General features: G+C 48.7%; 1 pseudogene; it reads left to right on the forward strand.

The window, feature by feature from the left end:
- Nucleotides 1–2,106: 2,106 nt before the first annotated feature.
- Nucleotides 2,107–3,442, forward strand: LOC136406264 (GTPase IMAP family member 1-like; annotated as a pseudogene).
- The last annotated feature ends 10,012 nt before the right edge of the window (nucleotides 3,443–13,454 follow it).

Here is a 13,454-nt window from a genome sequence, read left to right on the forward strand (position 1 = left end):
AGGCTGACTCATCACAGATGTGGGAGCACGAGATGGCAGGGAAAGGCCTGGAGTCTGCTCTCTGGGGAGCATCTGAGTGTGTGTGTGTGTGGGGGGGTCACTGTCCTGAGCCTGGGGAGGCAGACTGAGGACGCTGTGCACTGTGTTCAGGTTTCAGGGAGCACAGACTGTCCGACTGCATGAAGTGATGACTGGTTGGGGGGAACCATTGCTTTGGGAAGCTACAGCTCTGGGGGTGGGACGTCAGGAGCAGGAGGTGGTGTCCCAGCCTCCCCAGCACACCTACCATATCAGACACACTGGGACAGGACAGTGATGTGGCTTCCAGGAGCAGAGTCTGAGTCTCTGCACATCACCTGGGACATGCGTTTCTTTTCCAACTTCCAAAACCGACATTCCAGATCTCTTCTTGCTTGTCTCCCAGGATAGTGACCCTAAGTGGTCCTCTAGATCGCTGAGCAAGTGTTCTGGTTCTCACAGCTCCCCCAAGTCTCCCCCGGCTGCTGAATGTCCTGGGAAAACTTAGTAGGTATAGTTTTGGTCACCAACATAGAATCACCTGGGATAATTAGCTTCTGAAGCTTCCTCACTGTCACAGAATAAGTGTCATTGTCTCCTCTCTGCTTTTTTCGAGTCTCATTCCTAAAAAGACAAAACCGATCTCCCCAAACCCACTCACAGCATCAATGCTCCCCCAGCCCAGACCCTTCCAATGTTCTTCCCTCAATTCTGATGCTCAAGGGGAGCAGGAACCACAACTTTGTCACTCGGGTGTCACCGGCTCTTTGGATTTAGCCAGACACACTATAGGTGGTGAGACCTATGTGAGGAATGAATGAATGAATGAATGAATGAATGAATGAATGAATGAACGAATTGTACGCAGGCTCTTTCAGGTGAGCATGGGAGGATGCAGGCTCTTTCAGGTGAGCATGGGAGGACGGAAGATGGCGAGAGATGAAGAAAGCGCCTATAGTAAGAACACAGCTCGCACCGCATACTTGCCCCGAGGTGTGAGCTCTGGGTAGTGAGGGGGGTGGGCAAACTCTGGACTGAACAGACAAGACCCAAAGGGGTCTCTAAAGTGTCTGGGCTGAAACATCAGGAGCCCTGAGATGTGCAATTTAACGGGATCTCTGCCCTTGCCCAGCTGGGAGATATTAACTTCTTTGACAAGCCTGCGCCTCCATTCCCAAAGTATAAAATGAGGATAATAAACCCACTCTCAACACCACAGAAGAGAATGTAGAGAATATCAGATCATGCACTAAAGCAGGGGTCGGGAATCTTTTTGGCTGAGAGAGCCATGAACGCCACGTATTTTAAAATGTAATTCTGTGAGAGCCATATAACAACCCATGTACATTATGCATTATCCAATAAAAATTTGTTGTTGTCCCGGAGGACAGCTGTGATTGGCTCCAGCCACCCGCAACCATGAACATGAGCGGTAGGAAATGAATGGATTGCAATACATAAGAATGTTTTATATTTTTAATGTTATTATTTTTTTATTAAAGATTTGTCTGCGAGCCAGATGCAGCCATCAAAAGAGCCATATCTGGCTCACGAGCCATAGGTTCCTGACCCCTGCACTAAAGGGAATGTGACACCAGGTAGAAAGTTTGAGAACCAGGATGGAAGGTTAACCGGGTGTCTTATTAGCAGACAGCAGGTTTAAGAGGGAGGGGAGGGAGCAGGTGGGAGAGAGAGGGACAAGGGAGAAGAAAAGAGGTGATCTCATCTAATCCACTCAACAACCCCAGGAGAAACAACTCTATACTGTTATTCCCACTTTTGCACAAAGGCTTTACACTTAAATAAGCAATCTCCAAGGTGGCACAGCTGGCTGATAATGGGGCTGGGAGTCAAGGCCAGGGTCTCTGGGACTCAGAGAGCCCTTCACCCCCAATCTACTGCCCCTCTTGCCCTGCTTCCTCAGGCTGGAATGTGGGAGTAGCATGGCAGATACCACTGAAGCTGTTAAGTAAGGACAGCTCTCTGTAATGTGAATGATCAGAACAAGGCAGGTGAATCATTCCTGGGATAATAAAGGGGCATCCTCTGGAGAAATGCCCACCAGGTGTTGAGCATCTAGAGGTGCACGTGGTGACGCTAGAGGTGACAGTAATAGCTGGTGAAGATCCCCCACACTTCAGAAAGCTCTGACCAATGACCTCAGTAGGGTTTGGTTGGAAAGCAGAGCTGAAGCACTATTGTTCTCTGTTCAAAGGGCTCTGGAACGCGCAGGTAACCAGGGTAAGTTGCTTCAAGGTTTGAAAGCTCACTGATCACTTGTTCTCCAGGTTCTGAAGAGTCCATGCTCGCCCTGCAGGAGTCCCAGCTGAGACTCCTCCTAGTGGGGAGGACAGGAGCAGGGAAGAGCGCCACTGGAAACAGCATTCTGGGTCACAGGCGCTTCCTCTCCAGACTCGGAGCCACTTCGGTGACCAGAACTTGCGAGATAGGGAACTGCAGGTGGCGCCAGTGGCACGTGGAGGTGATGGACACCCCGGATCTTTTCAGCTCCCTAGTCCCCAAGACAGACCCAGGGTAGGAGGAGCGGACGCGCTGCTACCTGCTGTCGGCGCCTGGACCTCACGCGCTGCCCTTGGTGACTCAGCTGGGCCGCTTCACGGCGCAGGATCGGCAGGCCGTGAGCGCGCTGAAGGCGCTGTTCGGGACGACGTGGTGGCGCGCACCGTCGTGCTGTTTACGCGCAAAGAGGACCTGGCGGGGGACTCGCTGCAGGAGTACGTGCGCGAAACGGACAACCGCGCGTTGTGGACGCTGGTGGCCGAGTGCGGAGGCCGCGTGTGCGGCTTCGACAATCGGGCAGCTGGCGGGGGCAAGAGGCGCAGGTGCAGGAGCTGCTGCTGGTGGTGGAGCGCCTAGTGCGGGACCACGCGGGCGCCCCCAACTCCAACTGCTATTACCGCCTGGCACAGGAGCTGGCCGGCGCGGACCCCGAAGAGCGGCGGCGGCGGGTGGCCGAGAGCCTAAAGCACAGCGAGCGGGAGCTGCCGGGGCGCCGGCTGCTGGGCCAGCTGTGCGCGTGGGTGAAGGCCAGGAAGCTATGAGTGGCCGGAGTACTGAGCGTCCTGGTCGTGCTTTACTGGCTGTTCGCCAGATAACTGGCGTGGATCTACCTACAGTGACAGACTGCAATAGGACGTTGACCCCTCAACTGATAATAATCCCTAGTGTCTGTGCCTCCAGGGCGCGCAGGAGTCCTGTGTCCCTCACCTGGCAGTATCTACCAGCGACAAAATCCTGTCAGGTCCCATCTCCCAAAACCTGCCTGTGTGACCTGTTCCTCCCTAAGCTGGACTCTTGCCGAAGCCAAACAAGTGTTGCTGTCGCCTGTTTTCCACTGACCTCAGGCTGCCATTCCGTCATTGAATCATCCCTGGTCTCCCACGGGACAAGGGCGAGAACCCACACAAACCCTCAGCCCATACCCATTGGTTTCGTTTGAATCTGAATTTAATGAATAAACGCATTGAATATACACTTTGTGTTAATGGAAGTCAATACTTGATGTTTGTTCATCTGCCTTCTGTGCCCACTGAACAAAGACTCTGCTTGTCATTCCTAACCCCGCCTGCAAACACCACGCACCCAAGTGCAGACACACACACACACACACAGGCATGCACGCACACACGCACGCACGCACACACGCACGCACGCACACATTGGGGAGTGCACCCGTAAGAGGAGAAGACACTGAGGAACTGTATATCTGTCCCCACAGGGATGTCTCCCCCAGTGACCCCATTCAGACGCCTTACCAGCTTGAATGCAAGCTTCTTCAAGTCCAAGGAAACTTGAACTAGAGACTCCACTCTCTAGGAGCCATTGAGACCCTGCAGAATGTCTACTCCCAAAGAGGAGTTTGCTCACTGGCTGACACACGCATAGGGTGAGGATATGCTTTTCAACTCAGAGGTAAATAATAATAATAATAATAATAAATAAGAAGTTTGGAAATTTTTATTTCCATCTCAAAGGGCAAACAGGTCTTCGTGGGCTGAGAACTGATGATACGCTGGTGGGGCAGAGTCATCCCTTCTGTACCGCGCAGACCTGGGAGAGGCCGCCCTCTGGTCCAGGTGAAATGAACCAGGTTAGCTGGCTGCTGTCTCTGCCCACATGTGCTCCCTCCCCAGCGTCTTCACCCTCACACACAAACTCAGGCTCACCTCCGACACTGCTGGGTAATTCCAGATCTTTTCCCTACACTATCCTCTGCCCAGTGCCTTCACAGACAAAGTCCCTGGTCACTGTTGCCTTCACATCACTAAAGAGACACATAAAAGGGAGACATAATTTGCAAGAGCTGAGCTCCTACTGGAGACGGAGGCCCACAGCCCAGCCTGGAAACCATTGAAAACACAGACAGGGAAAGACAATGCTAAATGCTGAGACTTCACATTTCCTCCATGGCCAAGGTCATTTTGGTTCAAGGGTTGTACACAGAGCCCAGCAGAGGCACTGGTAGGGAATCTTGATTTGGGGCTTGTCCACTTGTCACTAACCTGTTGAAAGGAAGAAAGTGCTCTACCATTGTCACTTTGTTGAGAAAGGGGATGGCTACTGGTGAAAATAAATGAGGAAGAAGAGCAGCGAAGTGTCCAGTGTGAGTTATGAAACGTTTTATTCTCGCTCTCTGGTTGGGGAGCAATGGAGCCCAAAGAGTCCCCAAGGGACAGTGATTGAACTGGTGGGAATGCAGAAAGGAGCACCCAGGGGTCCCAGGGGACAGGCACACCCCACTAAGGCTGCAATCCAGGACACATTAGGAAGGACAGTGCATTTATTATCTATACAGTAATTAACAGAGATCGGCAGAGTAGATTATAACACATGACCCAAATATATGTTGCTTACAAAAAAATCCTCTCAGATATAATGTTAGAAATGGACTGAAAATTAAAGAATAGAAAAAAATAAACTGTGCAAATGTTAATTATACAAAAGGAAGAAGGAATGGTGTATTGATAGCAAATAAGTCTTCAGAACAAAGAAAATTGCCAGACGCAGAGAGGAACATTTATAGTGATTAAAGAAAAAAGAAAAAGGTCACTCCACACAAAGCAATGCTAAATGTATTTCCCCAAACAACAGAGATGCAAAATATGTGAAGCAGAAACTGACAACTGAAAGAATAGACAAACCCACAATTATAGAGACTTCACTGCCCTCCCCCCCAACAATGGACAGAACAGCTACATAGAAAATGAGCTAGGATCTAGAAGAATTCTATAATACCCCCAAAGGATTGAAATCCTAGGGAATGTATTTTCGGACCATAATGAAATGAAGCTAGAACTGAGCATGGAAAGGTAACAGAGATATCTTCTTCTCCCTGTCAGGAGTGCCATGACTCCCTACACGCCATCAGAATCTGGGGAAAGGCCTACCTAATGGCCCTCCAAGGTCAAATTCTAAGTCTGAATTGGGACTTTCCTGAGCTGGGAAGGCATACAGGAGACTGTCACTGAAGGATGGGAAAGTAAGGGGAAATGGCCATTTCCCCCCTTTTTTTCTACCCATTGCTGAAGCCAGTCTCCTTCATTGAACCAGAGTGGAAAATGTCTCACCACCCCACATCTGTACCCTGGTTCCAACACCCATTCACTCCTTTTCCACTTAGAGTACTGACGACCTACTCAAGAATGGACAGCTTCAGTCTCTGCGCACCCTGGGCCGGCCCCACCCACCAGGGAGGGGAGCTAACCCTGTGGGCGTGATCAGCTACACCTGGTGTCATTTAGCCTCCAGGAAAATTCTGAGAGCAGCAACCTGGCCAGGGGCAGACACCCTCTAGGTTAGGATAAAACTATATCTTTTAAATTTCTTTTTCTCTTTTTCTTTCTTAAGAGAGAGGCAGGGAGGGAGAGAGATGAACATCTAGCTGCTCCTGTATGTGCCCTGATTGAAGAATCAAACCAGCAACCTCTGACTCTGGGATGACACTTCAACCAACCAAGCTATCCCACCAGGAATTAATTTTTATGGATTTTTTTTTTTTTTCCTGAAGCTGGAAACGGGAGAGACAGTCAGACAGACTCCCGCATGCGCCCAACCGGGATCCACCCAGCACAGCCACCAGGGGCGGGGCGACGCTCTGCCCACCAGGGGGCGATGCTCTGCCCCTCTGGGGCGTTGCTTTGCCGCGACCAGAGCCACTCTAGCACCTGGGGCAGAGGCCAAGGAGCCATCCCCAGCGCCCGGGCCATCTTTGCTCCAATGGAGCTTTGGCTGCGGGAGGGGAAGAGAGAGACAGAGAGGAAGGAGGGGGGGGTGGAGAAGCAAATGGGCGCTTCTCCTATGTGCCCTGGCCAGGAATCGAACCCGGGTCCCCCGCACACCAGGCCGACGCTCTACCACTGAGCCAACCAGCCAGGGCTATGGATCTTTTTTTAAGAGAGACTGACAGAAGAAGGGAGAGAGAGGGGAGGGGGAAGGGAAGCATTCATTTATTTTCCCATTCAGTTGTGCATTCTTTGGTTGCTTCTTGTGTGTACCCTGACTGGGAATCAAACCCACAACCTTCTGATTTCTAGAAGGGGCTCTTAAGCAACTGATATATCCTGTTTGGGGCACCTTTTAAATGCTTGAGAATTCTGTGAGATTTCTTTTCCTGGGCATCTTTTGCTCTTTTGCTGGCTGTCTTCTGTGTACAGAAGTATCCGTGCCCATCACAGTTACCTATCAGCTCTTTGGCCATTTCCAAAAGGTCTGTTACCTGGTTTGTTTGCTGGCTAAGCCAGTTTCTTTGTTATTAAAAGCACAAACTCGCCCCCCACACACACACACACACACACTTTTTAATTATCTTCCTAAGAATTTAGCTATCTGTGTTACTGCAGTAATCTTTCAGGTCCCCGCCCCCAGGTTTTTCTTCCCGGTAAAAAGCACAGTCATGGATTCCGTAACATGATCTCCGAAGGTGCTCTCCCATATCTCCACCACCTCTTCATCCTGCTGAGTGAACTGTCCCAGCTGGAGCACCAGGATCAGAACTGTGTTCCTTTCACAGTTGGACACACAGTTTCGGAACATCTCTCACTGGGATGGGTCCCCTTCTGCACCAAACATCAGGCGGAGCTCAGGAGTGTCCACCACCACAACATCCTGCTCATCTACCATCCTCCTGCTGTCCTGGACCTCCTTGGTGACTGGTTGGGCTCGGAGCTGAGAGAGAAATTCTGGCCTCCCAAGGATGGTGTTGCCAGTGGCACTCTTCCCAGTCCTGCTCCTCCCCACAAGAACAATGGTCAGGGTCTTTGTCAGAGGAAAGCAGGAGAGAGTCATCACCCTGGGTGATCTGGGTATACCTTGCAAAGCTGTGCCTCACACTGCAGCCAAGGACACGTGGGGAGCATCAGGGTCACCTTCCCACCTGGCCACTCCAGCCCCAAGCATGGGAATGTCGCAGACACACAGTGAACTCAGAAGCAGGACTTGGGACGACCATCCCTGCTCAGGGGTATGGCCCTGTTCCTAATTCTGAATTTGCTTATTTTTCTAGTAGCTCCTCTGACTCCCTGGCACCCTGTGAGTGCTTTGTTACTCTTCACCTGCTTGCCTGGGTCTACTCTACTCATCTCATCTCTGTCTTCTGTCCCTTCTGCCAACTTAGGCCAACTGTAGCAAAATCTCCTGCATGTCCTTGAAAAAGCATTCCACAGAATTACCTTTTGTGAAAAGGCAACGACACTTACCATCTGTGGATTACCAGAGGGGACACACTAATGGTCATTTCTCTTTACAATCACATTCAACGTGTGTCTTTCATTGACGTCAAAAGGCCCCCATGGCTATAATGACAAAGAGTTATGAACACTGTTCAGTGGGTTATCAACGATGAAGAGCAAATTTCTCTACAAATGGAATTACAGGAGTAATACTATGGCATCACTGGGGGATTCTTTATGACTTTGCTCTCGTCCTGTGATCTCTCTCTTCCATTCAGGTCCCTTCTTCACACTTTTCCTCAATCACGAACTCCTTCCCACGTCACCAAGTTATATGATGGAAAGTCTCCCGACACCCCCATGTCTTTCAATCCTGTTTCCCTATCCCCAGGCAATGCTTCTCAGAACTCTGTAAGCTTCCCATCCCACTTTCTGTAGAGGTGGGACTCCTCCATGCCCATCCAGACCCCTGACCTTGGCCCCCTCACTCGTGGCATGCTTACTCCTATCACTTTACTTCAAATTGCTAGTGTGCACCCAAGAATGCGTTCCAGCTTTCTACTCAGCCATCCAAACTCAACCCATTCTCCACAGCATATTTCAGACTAGGCTTTCTCCACCCAGCCTCTCCCGACCATCTGGGCCTCTTTAAGGAGGCTCCCAAGCACCTGACCCTCCTTTCCTAGGGCTCAATAAACAGATCTGCTCCTTTGGTTCTGATGTTCTTCCCAGGTGAACCCCTTTGAAGCACAACAGAGTGGGATGAGTCACACTGGACTGGAAGGAGCTCAGCTCAGGTCAATGGAATGCACAGCACAGAGTGGATGGAGATTTCTGCTTAAGCAGTAGATAGGGTACTGTGGCTGGTCCAATAAATTCCATCTAGTGCCAGATGGGGCCCACCCCTCTTGAGCTCCAAGTCCTTGTCCAGTCAAAATGCCCCCCATCTCCAATAGAGAGAAGAATAAAGAGACAAGAAAATGAATAAATAAGTCAAGAAAAGGAGAGAGTTGAGCTTAAGAAAAAAAAATAGACCCTGGCCTGGCATATGAAAGTCCTGGGTTTCATTCCTTGTCAGGGCACACAGGAGAAGCACTCATCTGCTTCTCCACCCCTCCCCACCCCTTCTCTCTCTCTCTCTCTCTCTCTCTCTCTCTCTCTCTTTCTCTCTCTTTTTCTCTCTCTCTTCTCCTCCTGCAGCCATGGCTCAAATGAGCAAGTTGGCCCTGGGTGCTGAGGATGGCTCCATGGCCTCCCTTCAGGTGCTAAAATAGCTCAGTTGTTGATCAACAGAGAGAGGCCCCAGATGGGCAGAATATCAGCTCCAAATGAGGGTTGCTGGTTGGATCCCAAGTGGGGCACATGCAGAAGTCTGTCTCTCTACCTCCCTGACTTAAAGAAAGAAAGAAAGAAAGAAAGAAAGAAAGAAAGAAAGAAAGAAAGAAAGAAAGAAAGAAAGAAAGAAAGAAAGAAAGAAAGAAGAAAGAAAGGAGGGAGGGAGGGAGGGAGGGAGGTAAGGAAAGAGGGAAGGAAAGAGCGGGAGGGAACGGAAGGAAGGAAGGAAAGGAAGGAAAAAGGAAGGAAAGGAAAGAAAGAGAAAGAAAGGGAGGGAGGGAGGGACAAAGGGAGGGAGGGAAAGAACTGAAACGCACTGACACCATGACCTTATTACATTGCCTTGGAAATTTCCTATTCTCCCCAAAATCACCTCACAAGTCCTCATCATATAAAAAGTCCTTTCCAACACCTCATCCCGAGATGTTCCTTGGTTCCCTATGACGTGCTATTCTCTCACAGCCACAAGTCAATAAACTCAATTTCGTGCAGTAACAGGTATGTCCCTGGGGGCTGAAGGCCATTAACAGGAACCTCACTCATGCCAGATTTAACACATTTGTGACTAAGTTTATTCATCTGTAAAATGAGAATAATGATAATAACATCTTCTTTATAGGGTTGGTATGAAGATTATATATTATCTACTATGAGGATTGGATGATTAGTATATGTCACATATAATTTTATAGCACATGATATCAACTGCAATTATCATCATTATTTTTTTGATTGATTTTAGAGAACAAGAGAGAAGAAGAAAGAGAGGGAGAGGGAAGCATTCAATTGTTGTTCCACTCAGTTGTGCATTCATTGCTACTTCCCATATGTGTTCTGACCGGGTATCAAACCTGCAACCTTGTTTTTTCTGTATGATGCTTTCAACCAATTGACCTAACCAGCCATGGCGAGCTAAGCAGTTTTTTAAGGATCATCTTACTTTGTGGATTGTCCCCCTTCTGAGATGCGGCTTCTTTCACACAGTCCTAGAAAATAAAGGAGGAAATGGTGTACACAGATCTCAAATTTCATCTTTCCAAAAAAAAAAAAAAAAAAGAGAGAGAGAGAGAGACACACAAGTATGTAATTCAGAGTAAATCGATGATTAGGATGTGAACTTCCACACTCCAGGCCCATGTGCTGTTCTACTGCTGAGCCAACTGGCCAGGCCCTCCCCTGGCTTTCTCACCAAAGCCCTTGATACTGTCACTCATCTCTCTCCCTGGGGTCCTCGCATTCCACTCCGGTTATCAGACTTTTCTCACTTTACACAGCCCGGCTCAAACTTGTTCATGTTCTATGAAATCCAGAGGATTCACTACAGATTTGAAAAATGTTAGCAATATACGGCACTCAATGCTATGAAATGTGGAAAGACTGTGTAGAGAGCTGAGGACAGGCTAGAATCAAGCCTTGCAAATGCCAACTTTTAGAGCTCATGAGAGCAGGACTCAGCAACTCTAGAGTGGTCAGAAAGCAGGGGTGTGGGGGACATAAAGAGGGCCATTTTACTAATGCCAAGGGGGTCTAATGAGTCATTTGTGTCCAAAACTATGAGGGGTAAAGTCAGACAAGGACTTAAATGTATCCATTGCTTTACCAATGCAATCCAAAGGATAGTATTCAAAGTAACCTACCGTCTGGTGCCTCATCTCTCCAAACTATAGGTCCCTATTTCCTTAAACAAAGCCTGTAAAGGTTGTCACTCGTCTGGGCCCGTTGTCATTCCATTTGCTCTAACAAGATAGAGGCTCCTGGAGACCTTAATGAGGATTTTCACCTGGAACCCACTGCTTTCATTTATGACGTCCATGCAGTAAGGTCCTCCGTTCTCATTCACCAAACGCTTGGCCAGGCTGAGGAGCTCTGCCACCTGGCTGTGCCGTTCGGCCACCTTAGCCTTGTTGTTGAAAGCGCGGTATTGGCTTCGACAGGTTTCAACCAACTCGTTAACTAAGCTGTCGCTTTCAAAGTAATCTTGCATGGAGTCATTGCCAACTCATCTTTTTGAGTGAAGATGATAATGGTGTGTCTCACAGCTCCTGCCCCAAACACCTTCTGGATGCCTCTGATTGTTTCTCTGTCCTCCACCTGGTAGTGGCCGATGGGGAGGGACCACCAGGAGCAGGGCGTGGAGGCTGGGGGCAGAGAGTGCCGAGCAGCATTCAATGTGGTGCTACTTGTCTTTGGCACTAGCTGTCGAGGAGAAAAGGTCGAGAATGTCAATGACCACAACCTTCTCCCCTGTTACAGCCCCTGGCTCTATCTGGCACATAGCAGTCACCCTCTGCGCACTGAATTTGGATGTGAACGCATCATTGCCCAGAATAGTGTTTCCTGTGGCACTTTTTCCTGCCCCATGCTTACCTAAGAGAAGCCTCAGTCCTGGGGGGGGGGGGAGCCCTGCTGTGAAGCATCCTCCTGATATTCCTGACGGGGCTCCCGCTGGTTCTGCTGGGACAAACAGCAACAGGTGAAGGCTCATCTCACAGATAGATGGAGCAGAGGAACAAGAAGAAAGTACAATCTCTGTTTGACTCGTTTTTTCCCTAAGTGATTCAGGCTACTGAGGTCCTCAACCCTGTACGCATTGGGAGATGGGCTTATCTTTTTATTTCTCTCTAATATTCATGTGGTGTGGTCTGAGGGCACCTGTGTAAACTCTTTGTAATTGGTTGAGATTTACTTTTTGGCCCAATAAAATCTGTGTACCTGTTTCACGTGGGCTTGAAAAGACTGTGAAGCCTATAACTGTGCCCCCCATCTCTGCCACCTGCTCCACTCCCCAGAATACCCAGCATACCCCTCCCTGAACCCTTCTCTTCCTGTCTGCCTGGAAGATTCCTCCCCGTTCTTCACCACTCCACATAAAAGTCCTATCCATGTCAAGCCTTTCCTGATTTTTCCAGACTGAACGACCATCAGCTCTTTTCTGGACTTTGGAAATAACGTTATCTCCAGTCTCCCAGCTTCCCACCTTCTCCCAAAATCTCCAACAGGAGACACATAATTCCACTTGTCAGTCCAAAGTCCGCCAGGGCTTCCCACCCACCTAAACTAAAAGTCATAGGCAGAGGAGTGAGAGCGGTCCCAGACCCGCCCCATCGGGCCCTGGCTGCCTCCCTGACCCCCTCCCCACACATCTCCACCTTGCTGTGTCACATCAACCTCCCTGCTGGTCCCCAAACCTGTGACCTTGGGGCTTTGTGCTGGCTGTTCATCTCAGCCAGAGCATACTTCCCCCAGACTTGTGGGGGACAGGTTCACTCCCAGTAGGTCCCCACCCGATCATCCCTGTAGCACAGGAGCCATCTTCAGTCACCCCAGATTTAAGAGCACCCTGCCCTCTGCAGCTTGCCAGCATGTCCCAGTCCTGCTCTAGTTTTCTGCCCAGTGCCCTCTGCCTCCACCTTGAACAGTGTGCACTGACTTAGCACTTTCTTCTCTGTCTCCTGAGACTAAAGGGTCAATGCCACGAGAATGCAGACATCCGTATCTACAACACAGAGGAGGCACTCAATAAATACTTGTTTATGACCAAGTAGATGAGTGGGTTTTTTTTAATGTGTTGGTTGATTTGAGAGAGAGAGAGAGAGAGAGAAGCATTGATTTGTTGTCCCACTTAATTGTGCATTCATTGGTTGCTTCCTGTATGTGCCCTGACCATGGATCCAACCCACAACCTTGGTGTTTTGGGACGACAGTCGAACCGACCTAGCTAGCCGGCCAGGGCCTGAGTAGATGGTTTTGACTTGAAGAACAAAGAAATGCAGCTGAAGAAAGTGAAGAATGAGAAAGCCCTATTTTCTGTTGTTATTTGATAGTTCATAACTTTTAAGACAACAGTGCCTTGTATATGATTGTCTAACCGCTATGCTGCACACCTGAAACTAATACAAAATAATATTGAACGTCAACTGTAAGTGAAAGAAAATAATACAGACTAAAAGTTTTTTAAACAGTAAAATAGAAGGCAAATTATCAGTTAGACCAGGGGTAGTCAACTTTTTTATACCTACCGCCCACTTTTGTATCTCTGTTAGTAGTAAAATTTTCTAACCGCCCACTGGTTCCACAGTAATGGGGATTTATAAAGTAGGGAAGTAACTCTATAAAATTTATAAAGCAGTCACAGCAAGTTAAAGATATAATAATTATTACTTACCAAGTACTTCATGTCGGATTTTCGCTAAGTTTGGCAGAATAAATCTTTATAAAACAACTTACTATAGTTAAATCTATCTTTTTATTTATACTTTGGTTGCTCCACTACCGCCTACCACGAAAGCTGGAACGCCCTCTAGTGGGCGGTAAGGACCAGGTTGACTACCACTGAGTTAGACTAATTTTGTTTAGTAACGGCACGCACAAACTGTAATCATTTCATTTAATTATTATTGCTGAAAATACTTC

Source organism: Saccopteryx leptura, chromosome 5 (assembly GCF_036850995.1).
Source record: "Saccopteryx leptura isolate mSacLep1 chromosome 5, mSacLep1_pri_phased_curated, whole genome shotgun sequence".
Classification (NCBI taxonomy): domain Eukaryota; kingdom Metazoa; phylum Chordata; class Mammalia; order Chiroptera; family Emballonuridae; genus Saccopteryx; species Saccopteryx leptura.